General features: G+C 38.3%; 1 protein-coding gene across 1 annotated transcript in view; it reads left to right on the top strand.

Annotated features, from left to right (window-relative positions):
• Positions 1-17,400, top strand: part of DGKB (diacylglycerol kinase beta) — a 317,020-nt gene that overhangs the window by 179,358 nt on the left and 120,262 nt on the right. The gene's annotated exons all lie outside the window — the stretch shown is intronic.

The raw sequence follows: 17,400 nt of genomic DNA, 5'->3' as shown, positions 1-17,400 counted from the left end.
ATTAAAACCAATGTTTAAAAGTCATTCATTTTCAGCATCGTTTTTAGAACAAAAAAAACCCTAATAATATACCATGCCATTCTTAAGCTTATAAAACTCTTTAAAAGGTTAATATTTGAAAAAGAATATGAGAAGTGATTAAGTGATAAGTTTAGGGATTGCAATTAGATTGGTGGAGTAGCTACAAAATAAAGCAGTGCTCATTCATATCCTGATTTAATTTCTTTTAGGGCCATTATTAGTTGTTCCACTTAACCTTTTTTTTCCTTTAAAAAAATCACATAAAATTATCTTGCATAGGTAAATTAGCACTCATTTCTGATGCCAGTGGAAATGTGAAATATTGTGCCAATATATATATAACCAATGTCCTATTTTTATACGAAGTTGAAAGGGGTTGCCAATGAATCATTGTATATCAAGTTTGTGCAGGTAAGTAATGCAGACTACAATACAAATAAACCAACAGATAAAATAACAATGCATGTGTAATGAGCAGTTCAAGTCTAAACAATTTTAAGATTCCCTGTATCTCCCAGGATCAGAGCCGTATCTGCTGCTTTCTGAGCTCCCTTTTATTTTTTTAAAGAAAAGAAAGAAACTCAAGTCAATTTCCTATTCTTGGTTTTTTTCGCAGCATGAATACTTCTTTTCTTCAGTCCAGGAAGTTTTGGGTTTTTTTAAGTGTGAAGTAGACAGACTCAATTCACTTCAATGATCAGTTGCGTGTACTCTGAGCACCTATAGACAAGTGTTGCTTTATTTGGACGAGACACAAAATTAGTTTCTCACAAAAGGAAATCTGTTGACAGGAAATGCTTTTTACTGGAAACTCTTTCAAGTATGCTAACATTTCTTTATAAAGCCACAAACTTTGTATTCTGGTGTTAGACTTATAACAAGAAGCCGTCCACCGTATTCCAGGGAGACCAGGGAGGTCTTTGAAACAGTGTCTGAAGAAGTGATGAATTACATGCAGCCTATGTCAACAAACTGAGGCTTCATCCAGACAAGATAATAGTGCTCTTGCTCAGAAGGACTACTGGTCCAAGGATTGGGCATCGGCTTGTTTTGAACAAAGTGGTGTTGCTCCTAGATTGCGAAGTTGCAACTTTGGGAACCACCTAGGGAGGCCTAGAATTCACACACACTTTGTGTGTGTTATGTGGTGTATCTGTGTGTGGTTTCTCTGGGGAGCTTTTAGTTCTGCTTGGGCATCTTACGACTGATATTTTTAGGAGTTGGTTTTAATGCTGCTGTAGAAGGCTGTATGTGATGTTTCTTGGAGAGTAGGGAGCAAGTTGGGAGTGACTATTCAAGTGATAACCAACAATGGTAACATCATGGGGGATTCCAACTGGCCATTACAGGGAAATGGCAGTAGGCCACTGTCTGGGTTTCCTTCATTTCAGGTTGTTATCAACCAATTGTTATCAACCTAAAGTCACTCAGCTCTGTCCAACAATTATTCTGTAGTACAGCAGGCTATGGATGGGGACAGGAAGGTGGAGTTGCAGCAGATGCTCTATCCAACAGTTTGCTAAATTTGTGTGCATGCTGCTGTGATTGGGTGGCCAAGATATGTAGGGATTGTTTTTAGTGTACTATCCTCCTCACTGCTCAAAAGTCTCTCTTCCTAAGCCAGCAAGGGCAATCCTGGAGTTGGAAGGTGATCACCCCAGGCTTCTTGTTCTAGTGGATTTCAGTGTCTCAGTGTTGATGCTGAAGTTGCTCAGTTGGGAATGGCTCAGAATTTTATGTCCTCCATGGCAATCGTGGACCTCTCCCAACTAGTATCTGGTCCTACACACATAGCAAGGCACACTTTTGATTTGGTAGTCTGTTGTGGTGGGGTTAGTGCTCTGAAAGTGGAGGAGTTAGTTGTGACTCCATTGTCATGCACAGATTACTATCTGGGTAGCTTTGGACTGGTTGCTGGGATGGACCTCTCCAGCGATGGAGTTGAAATGATTTGCGCTTGGTGCCTGATGGATCCGAATGGTTTCCTGAATGCACTTGGGGAATTTCCTGCCTTGTTTTTTGGTGCTATTCTGGAAGCCCTGCCTGATCTGTGGAGAACAGAAATGGGCCAAACCATTGACACTATCACTCCTATGTACCCTCTCCCTCCTAGTAGAGCCAAGTCACATCCCTGGCTTAACAGGGAATAGAGGGCAATGCTAGAGTCAGGTTGAAGAAAGACACAGGATGAATCTGACCAAACATGGGTGAAAGACCATTTAAGTGAGTGTTTCTTAACAATCCAGTTGGCTTCTCTTGGGGTGGATGGACCTAACCAAACTAGAGGTCTTTTCAGCCTACATAAGGCTTCAGTTGTCTTTAGCTTCCTGCTGAGACAACATCTTCCTGTAGCTGTCATAGTAAGAGAAAGCTTCAGCTAAATGGCCTCACTTCCAAGGTCCTGTTTTTATCTGCATAAGAGGGTTTCTGTCTTGACGTTGCCTGCTATAACTTGTCTTTAAGTACTGTGTCTAACTATCTTGATCTACTTTGCCTGATATGACTTGAGTTCACGCATCTTAACAGGACATTACTTACTTGAGCCAACCTTGATTGCCATGATTTGTCTTTACTTGAGCCTGAATCTCACCTGCATGATCTAACTTTTCATACTGTGAATTGACTTTGACTACCTTGACCAAACGTCACCTGTCTCGATTTGACTCCATCAGACTCTCCTGGCTTCCCCTTTGAGACTCAAGAGAAAGAGGATGCCTTAAAAGGTATTTGGAAACTTTATCTGGTACAAAGTGGAGCATCTAAAGATCTGACCTGAGCTGAGTGTTTGGATCTTGTCACTCCGTTGTACCATCTTCACTGGTTTCCAAAGCATTTCTGTGTCTAATTCAAAGTGCTGGGTCTTATTTTCTAAAGCACTGAACATCTTGGAGTTAAGAATCCTAAAGGACTGTCTCCTCCCAGATGTTCCTACCTAACCACTTAGCCCTGCTCCATGTCCCACTGCCTTCAATGGTGCAGCTAATTGGAACACATGAGAGGCACCCAGGCTATCACACTCCCTGCTGTAGGAGAGCTGGCTGCCCTAATGACATCCTGGTGTCAGCTAAGGCCTGACCTGTTTTTGTGTTGTTTTTTAAAACTGGATTTCATCTGCTCCTGCTCCTGTTTTTTGTTTTAACATTATGTGGTTGTTTTTTAAAGTTGTTCTCTGCCTTGGAGGTGAAACAGAAATACAAGAGAGAAATATTCTAAAATTTAAAATAAATTCACTCTTTTTAAGGAAACTGTTGTTTGTTGTCAGAAGTTTTCACATGGCCACTTTGGACAGACAAAGACCATTACCCCTTAGATAGAATAAGAAGAATTAAAAAAATGCCATAGAATTATTTAAATGTTTGAACAATAGGTTTGGGAATAGTAAAAGGTTAGAGGCTCTATCGGGTCACTACATCTTTTTCTGAATACCTGAATTTTAAAGCATTCCAATATTAACCTTTTGAAAAAGCAGAAAGAGTGCTAGATGATTAGGAGATACTTAATTATCTGTTTCTTTAAGGTAGATATGGTCTGGTCCGACCTCTTTAAGCTGCCAACATTTTCATAAAGCTGCCAGAGAGAGAGAGAGAGAGAGAGAGAGAGAGAGAGAGAGAGAGTTCTTCTAACTATCCAATTGCACGGCCATAATTTGAGATAAAATAATGCATCTAGCTATGCTGTCATCTATAATTCATGGGCACTTATGAGTGTAATTCATTGAAATTTCACCTCTGGCCCAACCTCTGCAGCTCCAGGAAGCAAGATTCATAACACATTTCTTTATGGTTTTATCCAAATCATTATGTGAGCCTTATAGGGGGTATAGACAGTAAATCATACAAAACAAACAGAGGGCAGGCGTCTGGCATAAACCTGAGTCACTTAATAGCAGAATTTATGTTTAGTTTTTTCTTTTCTTTTCCTCTTTTTTTGGAATTTGGGAGATTGGGAGGAGAAACAATTGAGTTGGTCTCCTGCTAAGCCTAAGCTCTTCTTCAAATGTCAGCTGTTTTCTAGGGCTCTAAAAAATTGAAGAGCTTTTCCCCTTTTGACCTACTAATACATCTCAGTCACAGTTCGCTGAGAAGCTGTGACAACATGCACACTGATAACAAGGCATGCTGTTTGATCCCTGTATCCCTAATATCCCCTGTGCAGGCATATCATGGGCAAGTCTGATCGCAATTTGAAGTAATGTGAATTAACCAAGGTCGTGAGGGCAGATAGTGTGATTTTTACCATCCACCTGCATAATTAACCAAAAGTGTCAGGTATTGGTCACTTTACCAGCTTGGGCCATGTTCACAAGTTGTGTTTCCAAGCCTCTGGCACTTCTTCTAGAGGATATATAATCTGTGCCAGGTCTTGTTTACATGCAATGCAGACACAGCATGGCTATCAATATCAGCATCAACAGACACCATTGAAAGATATAGCCTCTATCCAACAAGCTTCTTGCCCCATACAAGAGAGTCTCTCCAACTTATAGCCAAATTATTCCTGATGCTAAACACATCACTGCAGGTTTTGCGGATCTTTTTTATGACATGAACCTACCCATACACTATGCTCAACAGCTAAGGTCCTCCTCAGGGTGCCTACTCCAAGAAAGGTTCTCGGAAGATGGCAACTAGGGAGAGGGCCTTCTCGGTGGTGGCACCCCAAATATGGAATGATCTCTACAATGAGGCCCAGCTGGCGCTAACATTGCTATCTTTTTGGCGCCAGGTCAAAACTTTCCTCTTTTCACAGGCATTCAGCAATATGTGATGAGCTTAACTGATCCTGGAACTGTTTTTAGGTTCGGCTGCCAGCTTATAGTTGTTTTAGATGTATGTTCTTGTATATACTGTCTGTGGTATGTTTTTATGTTTTTAAATTTTATATATTGTTTTTAATGTTTTAAACTTATGTAAACTGCCCAGAGAGCTTCGGCTATGGGGCGGTATAGAATCATCATCAGCAGCAGCAGCTATAGCAGGTCCCCAATCAGAACCAGGACCAGACTGTGCAGGGTAGGGTGAGGGAACTAACAATCATCTTACCTGCCACAGACACAACAAAAATCCCACCCTATCCCACCAAAACTGGTTTTCACCTGAGGAGTTTCCTTCCTGAAGTTCATTGCACCTTCACAGGGTGTTGTGTTGGATTTTCATCAGGACTGTGGTAGGAGAGAAAAGGGTTGCCGCTGTTCCATAGAATCATAGAATAGCAGAGTTGGAAGGGGCCTACAGGCCATCGAGTCCAACCCCCTGCTCAATGCAGGAATCCACCCTAAAGCATCCCTGACAGATGGTCCAATTCTGATTGACCCCATCCAACCCACCCACTGGCCTGCTATTTAGGGTGGAAACAAAAACAAAAAGATTTGCAGTTATTTCAGTGATGCCCTTATTGTCACATTTAGTTTTGGCCTCAGCCAGAGAGCTAAGGGGAAATCCATTTTTCCGCACCTGTGTGACGGAACTAAAATGTGATGCTTTACCACAATTCCTTTGTAATAATTTATATAAAACTCAGGGGCTAATTTTCATATCTTGGAACAATGTCTTCCTTTTACAGTTTTTCTGACATAAGAGTAAAATCCAAGTTGGGATGAGATGGGCTTTAATAAAAGAATAAATACTGGATTATCTTTCATTTCCCTGTGTTGCAAAGATGCTCTTTCAGGATGTAAATTAAGACAATTATCTCGCTGGAAAACATATTTAGGAGGTATGCAATCAACATAATAAAGCGAGTCAAATAAAGATTGCCTGTGGAATCATATTTGGCAAATTAATTACAATTTCCTAATGAGGAAATTTTAAGGATTTGTTGTATGTTTTTTTTAATTTAGTTGGTAGACTGTAGTCTGCAATTTTCCCATTTCTTCCTATTATTTACTTCCCTGCTTTATTTTGACTTACACCCAAAGAAGAAACAGTGGTTAGTCATAAGTATGGTTTATTCAAGCAAGCCAGAATCATAAACCATGGTTTGAAGTTGGCTTGTTCTGACAAACTGTTATTTAAAGTAATCACAGTTTGTCCCAGTTTGGATCAAACTACAAATTATGGTTACTTGAAAACAGAAGCAGCCCATGCTGGAGGAGGTGAATTGAGGAGGTGCACACAAGCTTAATTATCCTAGTGCTAAACTAAATGATGTAGTATTAAAACTAAATGTAGCCATTTTATTTTATCATCCTCTCTTTCTCCCTTCACCCCCAGTCTCTCCTTCCTCACATTTTTCATCTGCAGAGAAAGACCAAATAATATTAGAAGATGCACTCCTGTGTGTTCTTCCTCTTCTAATTCTAACCTGCTTTCTTAATTTCTTATCAAGTTTTCCCAATCCCTTAATTTATAACTTTGTGTAGGTTAAGTGGGAAATGTAACATTTTAACTCATAAGCCAACTGAGCTACAAAAACACAAATCTTGAAATGGGAGTTATAAAAAGAATTCTCTCAAAGAACACAATTGGTCTTGAATTTAAATAGGAAAAACCTAAGAAGGACCATACCATATAAATGCAATCTGTTTTGATCATTTTAATATATAACCTCATAGATATATTTGTTGAGAAAACACTACGGAATTACAGTTCTTCTACTGCCATTCCTAATCACTGAACTATGTGTTTTCTGAAACAACAAACAATGCCTTTCTTTTACTGTTCAGTATTGCTATGCTAAGCTTCTTACAACAAATGTCTTTTGCTCGTAATCATTGTTTCATCAACTCAGCTGACAGTCACCATTGTCTTTCTACATCCCATTTAAAACAGCAAAACATCTCTTCTTACTGCAATTGAGCTACTGATTAAATCAAATCCCTTCTGATGTATGAACAAGCAGAAACCGATCACTTTTCTTCTGTTTGTCTTCTGTGTATAAGACTTAAAAACTCAAAAGAGTGTGTGAGAAATCATTTAGTTTTCAAATGTTTAGGATGTATTCAATTAATTTCAAATAATTCCATGTACAAAGTGTATAAAATAAACTTTTGTAAGATGGATCCATTAAGCATCTGCCTCTAAATTTTGGAATAGGCCCCCTATAGTGCAATGATCGACAAGGATGGAGCTGGTGGTATAGTACAAATTACAGTTTCTCAGCCTAAGCTATCACACAAAGGCTTAAACCCTAAGATTTTGCTCCATGAATGGAAGGAGTTTCTACTCATGGAAGGAGAGATTTACTCATGGGAGAGATCTTTCTTTTCACAGCATGAAAACTTAGGAACCAAGGCAAGGGTTTCTGTTTGGCTCTAAAGATACCTGTCATCTATGTGGTGGATGGTTACTCCTCCCAGTCTGTAGCCCCCTAGGCCCATCAAAGAGACACTTCAGAGGGTCACAGGGGCTGCAGCTTGGGAAGAAAATTGGTAAACCCCCATTCCCAATCAGAAATAACTTCTGTTCATGCATGGGAATCTTTAAATGCAAAAGGTATGCAATTTTGATCCCCTTGGTGAAAGTGTAGGATACAAATTCGATATACTGTATAAATAAGGAAATGTCATGAACGACCCATAATTCATGATACAGTGATTTGATTGATTTAATTTGATTTATTACATTTACATACCACCCCATAGACAAAGTTCTCTAGGTGGTTTACAAAAGTTACAAAAACAGTGGGGCTAGGACCTAGATATTTTGACTAAGTTTTATTTTGACTATAAAATATGAGGTGAAAGCCCATATCTGGATCCTGGCCCATCACTTTGGGACCTTGACCATACCTCAGTAGTAATGTATATGCTTTTCATTAAAGGGTCCTTGGTTTGATCCTAGCCATCTCTCATTACAAGGATCTTGGAGAGCAGATCCTGTGAAAGACAGCCATTGCAGGGTAATGGTTACAGTGATGGACTTAGATTGGAGAAATATGGATTCAGATCCCCACTCTGCCATAATTCTTACTAAGTGTCCTTGAGGCAATCACTGAATCTCCGACCTTCCTCGCAGAGAGTAGCCCAGTGGGGTGGTTTGGGGAGGATTTCAGTAGTAAGTATTGAATATTAGTGCATTTGTCTGAGATAGGGCATCTGACTGAGATGGAACTGGAAGGCACTGTTATATGGTAGCTCTGGTCCTTCGTGAAGGGGCAATCTTAGATGGTGGTGCCAGGGGATTTCTGTTCAATGCCATGTTTGTTGGCCCTCATAGTTCCATCTTATCCCCCATGCTATTAACAAATACAACAAATACATGCTGGAAGAAATTGTCTGGGTATTGGTGCCACCAGTATGCTGATGGCATGCAAGTCTTATCTCTCCTTTCCATCCAAATCCAAGAAAGCTGTTCTAGTTCTAAACTGATGTCGGTAATGGACTGGATGAAGGCAAACAAATTGAAGATTAAACCAGATGGAGTTGCTCTTGGTTAGTGAAAATGCAGATAAAGGAATACACTCCCCTGGAAGACTCAGGCTCACAGTTTGGGTGTATTTCTGGACTCTGCCTTGAGCCTGAATGCCCAAGTTTCAGCTGTGGTTAAGAGTGCATTTGCAAAACTGAGGCTAGTGTACCAACTGTGCCTGTTCTTAGAGATGTCTGATCTGACTGCAAACATGCATGCATCAGTTACATCCTGTTTGTAATATACTTTTCATTGGACTGCTTTCAAAAGTGGTTCAGAAACTTCAGCTGGTCCACAATGCTGCAGCCAGACTTTTGACCAAGGCCGGTTAAAGGGAGCACATGACTCTCTTGTTACACCAGCTTCACTGGCTACTGGTCTGTTTCTGGGCAGAATGGTTATGACCTCTAAAGCCCTACATGACTTGGGAACAGGCTACCTGAAAGACTACCTTCTCCTATATGAGGCTGTCCAGTTCCTTGGTTCTTCTGGAGAGGCACTTCTTTCAAGACCACCACCTTCAAAGGTATGTGGTGACCCAAAAGAGACCTTTCTTGGTAGAACTTCCTGCTGAAGGAGGCTAGGTTTGCTCCCTCTGGCCAGATCTACACCTTGGCAGGATCTACACTACTGCTTTATAGTGGTATTGAAGTGCACTGACAACTGTTGGGGCTCATGAAACATCTACACCAAGCAGGATATAACACTATGAAATCAGTATGAAAGCGGTCTGTGTTATGTGTCAACGGGCCCCAACAGTTGTCAGTGGACTTCAATACCGCTATGAAGCAGTAGTGTAGATCCTGCCTCCATATACTGCTTTCATGGTGCTATATCCTGCTTGGTGTATATCTGGCCCTTGTGTCAAATAATTATGAATGTAGAATAAAACGCAAGAAATAACACTATGAAAGAGGTATATGAAATGTGGATTGTGCCCCAACAGTTATCAATGCACTTCAATACTGCTATAAATCAGTAGTGTAGATCTAGCCTCTATGGTGTCCTTCCACTGACAAGCAAAGGTCTTCCAATTCAAACAAAATCTGTTGGTTTGGATGCTGTTTTTATTTTGTTATTGTGTTTTTAATTGTGTTTTAATGTATTTGTTTTATAGATGTTACCTGGAGTGCCATTTTTCTTAGTAGAAATTAAATAGACAGAATTTGTTAAATTCCTCAGCCCTATTCTAAAGTAAAGGAGGCTCCTGCAAAAGCAAAATCCTGTAAATCCCTTACATGTGTATAAGTTCTCTTTGATTCTTATGTGAGAAGATCTTTAATCAGTAGATTAGACTTTGAAAATTGAACCAAAAATAGGATTCCCTTTTTTTAAAAAAAGGAAAGGAAATGAACATTTGAATACAAAGTCTCTTTGTGTGTTTTTATAATGTTGGTATTTTCTGATTGTTTAATGCATTCTGTGGATTTAGTTTTAATTATATGTGGATTTTATTGTTATAAACCACTTTGAAAACATACATTTAAAAAAATAAAAAAAATAATGCTAAGTTGATTTGACCTAGCTATAGATATGGTACTTAGGGCCTACTTTTCACTTATACAAATAGAAATATGCACACAGCTGCTGAATAGCTGAAAAAAATGTTCTGCTTATAAGTTCAGGAGTAAGTGTTTTTATTACCCATTGAAGCATAGCTGACATAGCCCTTAGAATCTGTCAAATGTCAAGATGATGCAAAATATAACATTTGTAAATAATGCATCCAGTCATAGTGTGCATTTATAGGGACTCATTCATTCTTTATTATGACTATAAATACTCTATTATATGTACTGTACTTGTATTAAAACAAAATATGTCTACCTTCATGGCATTAGATTAAATGTGTATCTTTGTCCCTATGTAAATCTACCATGTGGAAGTGCAAATATGAAAATGTATGACGCTGCTATTAAAAACGTTGGCTTTTTTCATGTTATTATTTTATTGCTATTAAAATGTTTATATTACTGCTCAGCTCTTAAAAAATAATAATCTTGAAGCAACTTAGAATGTATTAAGAACAACATACAAAATGAAAAGCAATTTTAAAAATATCTTTAAAGAATGCAACAAAACAACCAAAGAAATACAGATACAGGAAAATAACAATAAAAATTAATTCATCCCTAGAGCGAGCCTTCCTATAGAGTTCAGTTGTTACCAGTTTCCTGGAAAAAAGTGAGAAAACCATGTGAACTTATCTGGGCAGTGAGTTTCAGAAGTATAACATAGGAAGTATACAAGCCATACTTCAGCAGAACCCCCTCTGTTTATAATATACAAAGGAATAACGAATGTCAAGGATAAGGTATTTTTAAATAATGCTGTAAGAATTTTTTAAAAATACCACAATGTGAATTGTGCCCTAAAAGTGGCTGGCAACGTAGTTGTTTCTGGAGCAGTGTAATAACATCTCTGAATACTTCTAGATAATAGTCTGGCTGCCATATTTTGTAACAGCTTATATTTCTGGACAGTTTTCAAAGGCAGTGCCATTGCACATTACAATAATCTATAGCTGCTTCCACACTAGACATTTATTCTGGAATTGCTGTTCCTCATTCACTCACATTTATGGAGTCTACATGACATTGTCATCCATTTGAAATCTTCCTTTATTTTTTCCAGTGCTTCTTCCCTCTTCTTTCTTACCACCAGAAGTTCAACTTTTTTGAGAATGATGGAAGAGTAGCACAATCACCATAGCTGTAGATGTCTACAGCATCTCTCTTTTTTAAGAGGCTATTTTTGACATGGGTTGTTATGTACATACAGGCCAGTGAACCTATCAAAGCTCAGCATAATTTACTGCAACCTTTGCATTAGGCACCATTTAAAAACCCATTTTTGTCTTTAAAATTGATATTTTAATTTGTGCTAAACCTATTTTCTGGCTACACATTTTCTTTAAAAATTAGAGGAATATTGTTTAAATGGAATGTTATTGTGCTATAACACTGTAAGGCTAATTTTAATATATACCTTTCTGGCCGCCACCACTTTTTCCTAATTAAATATTTTAAACCCACGCTTCTGATCTAAAACAAATTTAAACAATTCGTGTTTCAACATTTCATCAATAGTTGTGGTTAATCATGCTCAAATGAATAAACACTTAATATTAAATAAATAACTGATTATTTTTAAAAGGATAGCTTCTTCTTTTAATGGCAGATCAGGTGAATTGGATTTTCCCTGCCCACAGCAGCTGCACCTCGCCCTCTTGTGTAGGTAGAACATAATGGGATGAACATAACAGAAAATGTGCAACACTAGGGTGACCATATGAAAAGGAGGACAAGGCTCCTGTATCTTAAACTGTTGTGTAGAAAAGGTAATTTCAGCAGGTGTCATTTTCAGCACCTGCTGAAACTCTCTCTTCATCACAAGAGTTAAAGATGCAGTAGTCCTGCCCTATTTTGTATCTGGTCAAGAGGGCAGGGCTCCTTCAGCTTTAACTGTTGTGATGAAGAGGGAATTTCACCAGTGACACTAGCTGAAATTCCCTTTTCTATGCAACTATTACAGGAGCCCTGTCCTCCTTTTCATATGGTCAGCCTATGCAACACCCTGACAGAGTGAAGCAGATGACAATGATTTATTAGCTCTAGGTGTTAGGTTCAGCTTGAGTGGCAGGGTGGGAAATGCCATGACCATGACCTATAAGGATCTCATGTCCCTGGTCATTGATCCTCTCCAGGAGTCTCCTACCCTAAGGTAATGAAGGTGGTCTCAGATTTGGTGCTGAAGACCTTAAACTTTGTCTGAAACAGCATAGGAGTTCATGGTATCCATGACAACAATGGGCCTGTCCCAAGTTATATCTGGCCCAACACACATGGCAGGACATGCTTTTGATCTGGTGTTCTGTACTAGAGTAGGAGGGAAATAATATGTGACTCATTTGTTACAGGCAGATCAGTAGCTGATACAGTTTTATCTTCTAGCCACTGTAACCCCTACAATGGTGGTGGACAAATTGTAATGTCCACCCCTGGAGATTGATGGATCCAGATAGTTTCTGATATCTAATGGGACATTTCAAGCAGAATTAGCTGGCCTGTCTCTCAGATAAGTAAAACACTCAGGCCACTGATACAATCCCTTCTGAATGTCCTTGATCCAACTGTAGAGTCACGTCAGCTCCCTTGTACTGTGGAAGGCTGTAGGCAATGAAATGGCTAGGCCAATGGCCCAAGTTAAACATTTTTAAACAGAGTTGATTTAAATGAGAGTGCTAAGCAAATACTTAACTCTTTCCCTGTTGATGTAACTGTAAATTTAAAAAAGGTGCATTTTTGTAACCATAATACTAGTCATGACATTGAATAAGATTAGAATGAACCCAAGACTTATCCTCAAAAAACTAAGGTTTTCTCACTGAGGAATTACCCATATAATTGTTAAATCTAACATTTTGGAGAGAAGGATACCTGTATTCAGCTATCTCCCCCCCCCCACTCCAAAAATATACAGACGAGCAGTGACACATGTGTCTGCATGAAAGACTTTTCAGCAGCATTTATGAGTGCATCACATATATCCAATCCAAATACAGAGTGCTTTTTGTACCCCAGCCCAGGACTTTTTAGAACATCCACAGAAAGATCAGGGAAATCTAGGGACCAAAATTTTCTTCCATGTACAGATTGCCCTTGTTGAAACAACATCATCTAAGTGCAACTCTTATGGAGTACTTTCTGGAAAGACTTCATAAGAGTGTTTGGAGAAAGTAGTCTAAGGAGCAACTGATGGATCAGTTATTATTTGAATGTAGACTACAACTGATGGAGTTGTTATTACTTGAATGCACCAAATAAAACTGCTTCTAGGAGGATTCAGTTTCCAAAGAGGCTATTATGTGTGCATATGATCCCTTCGGTCTTTTTCTCAAAATAAAGGAGAATTTCAGTTTACACAACCTCCCCGTAAAAGAAAAAAAGGACAGTTATGTCCAAGGTTAACCAAACAAGACCACAGCGACACTGTTCCAATTATGTCAAAACAGAATAATATGCTTTTAGATGTTTTAGGATAGGGACAAAATAAAGTCACATTTGTTTAAAAATGGGCTATCTGCTCTAATATTTGCAGCATTTTATTTTACTTTGATTGTTTTTATGGTGAATTTCCAGCAATAATGATAGCTACCATCAGGCAATAGTTTGCAAAGGTTTAATGCCAGGTGTTTCTACTAGTTTAAATCAGCTTAAAGTATTACTTAAACATTAAATGCTGTTAACAGAGGTTTAACACGGGAAAAATGATTTATGAATATCAGTTTAATGTTTCTGTTCTGGTGGTAAGCCAAAAAAGCTATAGGTTTGCTAAAAAATGTTTCAATTATTTAGATAAATAATGCAAGATCATTTTATGGTTTCAGGCTTTTTTAAAAAACTAATACTAGAATTATTTTCAAAGAAGGCTTTTTCTCTCCACTTAAAGTGCCTTAGGGACAGTAGATAATGATGTTTTCCCTTTATGTTCAACAAAATGTAATATTTCTCTGCAATCAAAAGGCTGTGGTTAATAGTTATTATTCTATGATGAGGAACATGCAGATCTAAGGAGCATATCATCACTGGTCAAGTTTGGAGGAAAAATGTGTAATTATTGTTTGATTAGGAGACACCAAAAAGAGATACTCAAAATATCCTTGTATATAGATTTTCACTCAAACTTTTTTTCTGTGCAACTTAGAAGTAGCAGAGAAAGAGCCAGCACAATAGAGAATGTATTTGTGGTCACTTTTAATCTTGTATCTCCAGAGTGGAGTAGATGGAAATGGGAGAAGGTTTGAGATCACTTCTGAATGTCCTTGATCCAGCTGTAGAGTTATGTCCGCTTCCTTGTACTCTGGCAGGTTGCAGGCAATGAAATGGCTAGGTCAATGGTCCAAGTTAAGCACTTTTAAATAGAGTTCATTAAAATGAGAGTGCTAAACAAATAGTTAACTCTTTCCTCTTGAGATAATTGTCAGTTACCTCAACAGGTTGGAGATACTCTTCATTAAATCGTACCCCATAACATAACTATTTAATGGAAAGTCATTTATCTAGAGTAAGCCATTGTATCCAAACCCCTATTTTCACCATGCCTCTCTAAACATATGATTTGTCCACTTAACAGGTTGCTAATAGGATAAAAGGTTGCCACACTGAGGAAGCTACCACACAGTGTAATTAAAAGTTACTTGCAGCTAACAGTTGTTTTCACATGACCTCATTAAATGGCAAAATACTATTTAACTGCCAGTACATTGGATTGGTAGTGGTGGGTCATTGGTGGGAGGGGAACCTTCAAGGCCCTGAGAATAGATAATGTGGTTTCAATTATAACATTATTTGCTTGAATTGCATTCTTTTTATTGGCCAAATTCAAGGTGCTTAAAGGATAAGCATGCATCAATTTTCTGGGAGCACAATCCAGCCAGAATGAAGGACTTTCCAGTCCCATTGACTGAAAATTGGGAAGTTTTTAAGCACATGGTTAAATTTCTGCCATTGAAATAAATGGAACATAAAAGCACTAATCTTTGGCTGGATGGTGCCCAAGATTTGCAATATTTTTAAAGCATTTATTGAATCACCTCTTGCAACTAGCAATTTTCAGTGTCTGTTAAAGGATTAATGCAATTAAGAGTAGTTGTTGATAGCAACCTATAGATCTGCACCTTTCATTGCTGATGGTCTCAAAGCAATATGTCAGCCCACTGAAATGCTTGTTAGATTGACATGACATTAAGATGGGCAGTTCTGCACCATAAAGCTTTTGATAGAAAAGATGAGTACTGCCCTTTTTGAAGTTGCTAGGAATATGACAGATTGTCAGAATTAAGTGCCATGTCATTCTGGGAACAACAAAGCAAACACTGTGAAAGCTTTTGATGATGGCAAGGTCTTCAGTTCAGGAACTGTTGCCTACACCTTGCAAATGTATGTTAATCACGTGTTGTCCAAATATTTGTGCATATAAAAGATGTATGAAGGAAACAGTAAGTTTTTAGCCTTCATTGAAGCAATGCATTGCAAGCAAGTCAGTATCGTAACTGCAACACACTTTTCTAATGTATGTCTATTTTGATCAGCTATGTCTAGGAAAAATAATAATATTATTGCTACCTATAGGCCAAATGAAAATAAACTCCACAAATATACTGGATAAAGATTTGATATGATTATTTAGAGAGGGGTGATCTGTTACTTCTTATCACAGAAAATGGATATTGCAATTCTTGCTCTTTGGATTATAAGGACTGGGTGAATGAAATAGAGAAGGTGAAGGAACCAGATGATTAGTGGTGGGGTTGGGGTAGCTAGGCATCTCCAAGAATTACAATTCTACTATATTGCAGCATTTTTCTTTCTTCATTTTTTCTATACAATCCATGGATTTCAGTGATTTCTCTATCTCTTTTTCCGTGGCAAGATATGTGTGTTCCTTGGTTTGATGCAAGGTAGCTATTTTTGGGAGGAGGAACAGTACCTTAGTAATAAAGTGCCTGTTAGAGCAATACGACAATGGAAACAATTACCTAGGGAGGTTGTGGGCTCTCCCACCCTAGAGGTATTCAAGATGCAGCTGGACAGCCATCTGTCAGGTATGCTTTAAGGGGATTCCTGCATTGAACAGGGGGTTGGACTTTATGGCCTTATAGGCCCCTTCCAACTCTACTATTCTATGATTCTACTTTGCATGCAGTAGGTCCCAGCTTCAATATGTGACATCTCCAGTTAAAAGGTTCAGAGGTGAGGCAAGCTTTTCCTCTTGTTTCAGGTTATTTTTCGAAAGAAAACTGTTGGTCCCACAAGCTCATGGGCACAAAAGGATATCACCCTCTGTCTTTCTACCTCTTTTCATCTTACACTTTCAGATTGGTTGACTATTCTTTCCTTCATTTTCTCTCCCCCTAACTTGCATCTTCTCAAAAAAAATGAAAAGAAAGAAAGAGAGCGAGGGAGGGAGGGAGGGAGAGAGAGAGAAGAAAGAACAAGAAATTAATCTCCTTTTGATTAAAGAATGCTCCAAATGTGAATCCTAACAAATCAGCAGAAGTTCAGTGTGAAGTAATATTGAGAGCAGCCACAATCCAATGCAGAGTTAGGCACACTCAGATTGCAATTCTGTGCAAATGAATGTGGTAGTAAGCCCCACTGATCACAATGGAACTTACTTCTGAGTAAACATGTATGGGATTGCCCTGAGGACCAATTGAAATCAATAAGTTTAAGAAGTACGCTCTTTCTTGGACTGTGCCTATTCACTTTTGCGAATAAAAGATTCATGAAGTTACAAGACCAGTCTAGCTTAAATTGGTACAGTTTCTTCTACTATTTGTATATAAGTATATTTTCTTAAAATTAGCTAACTTTTAATGTATATTCTCGTGTGCCTTCCTAACTCTGTTAGTAGCCTAACTTAAATGAGGGGCTGTTGAGAATTGCATATGTTTTATCATTATAATTATCTCCATAAATCAAGAACAACACAAGATTTGCCTTTGTGTTTAAGAGAATCAGCTTTTTATTGACTGTCTTCCATAATTAATAGCATTTTACTCTGTTTTTCTCTAAAGGTTTAGTGTGAGATCATTTTTTAAGACACTAAATGACCTTGACAAAAATGAGGAATCAATAATGTGTTGATTAGCAGTCTGTTTGCTGTAATATTGGATGTTTCCCCTGTCGTTACTTTTTCCTGTTGTAATTCTGGTAGAGGTTGAAGGTCGCTACTACCTCCTGGTTATTCTGCTTTCCATAAATGGCGGATCCTGCTCTGTTTAACACTGATGGATTCACTCAGCTATGTGTATGGATTTTCTTAGTGCATCTTTAATCTATTCTCTTTTTGGTCTCAAGGTTATCCTGTAGGAATATTCATCAAGCCTGTTATCAAGAGGAAATAAATGGTTGGGTTTCACGAAATAGATTCTGATGCCAGTCTCACCTGTTGATCTAAATTTAATAAGAGAAGTGCATTTCAAGTTTGGGACCAAGCCTCAAACTCAACTCAAATAAATATGAAG

This window comes from Elgaria multicarinata, chromosome 1 (assembly GCF_023053635.1).
Source record: "Elgaria multicarinata webbii isolate HBS135686 ecotype San Diego chromosome 1, rElgMul1.1.pri, whole genome shotgun sequence".
In the NCBI taxonomy this organism is placed as follows: Eukaryota; Metazoa; Chordata; class Lepidosauria; order Squamata; family Anguidae; genus Elgaria; species Elgaria multicarinata.
This window is presented reverse-complemented; position numbering and strand designations above follow the sequence as displayed.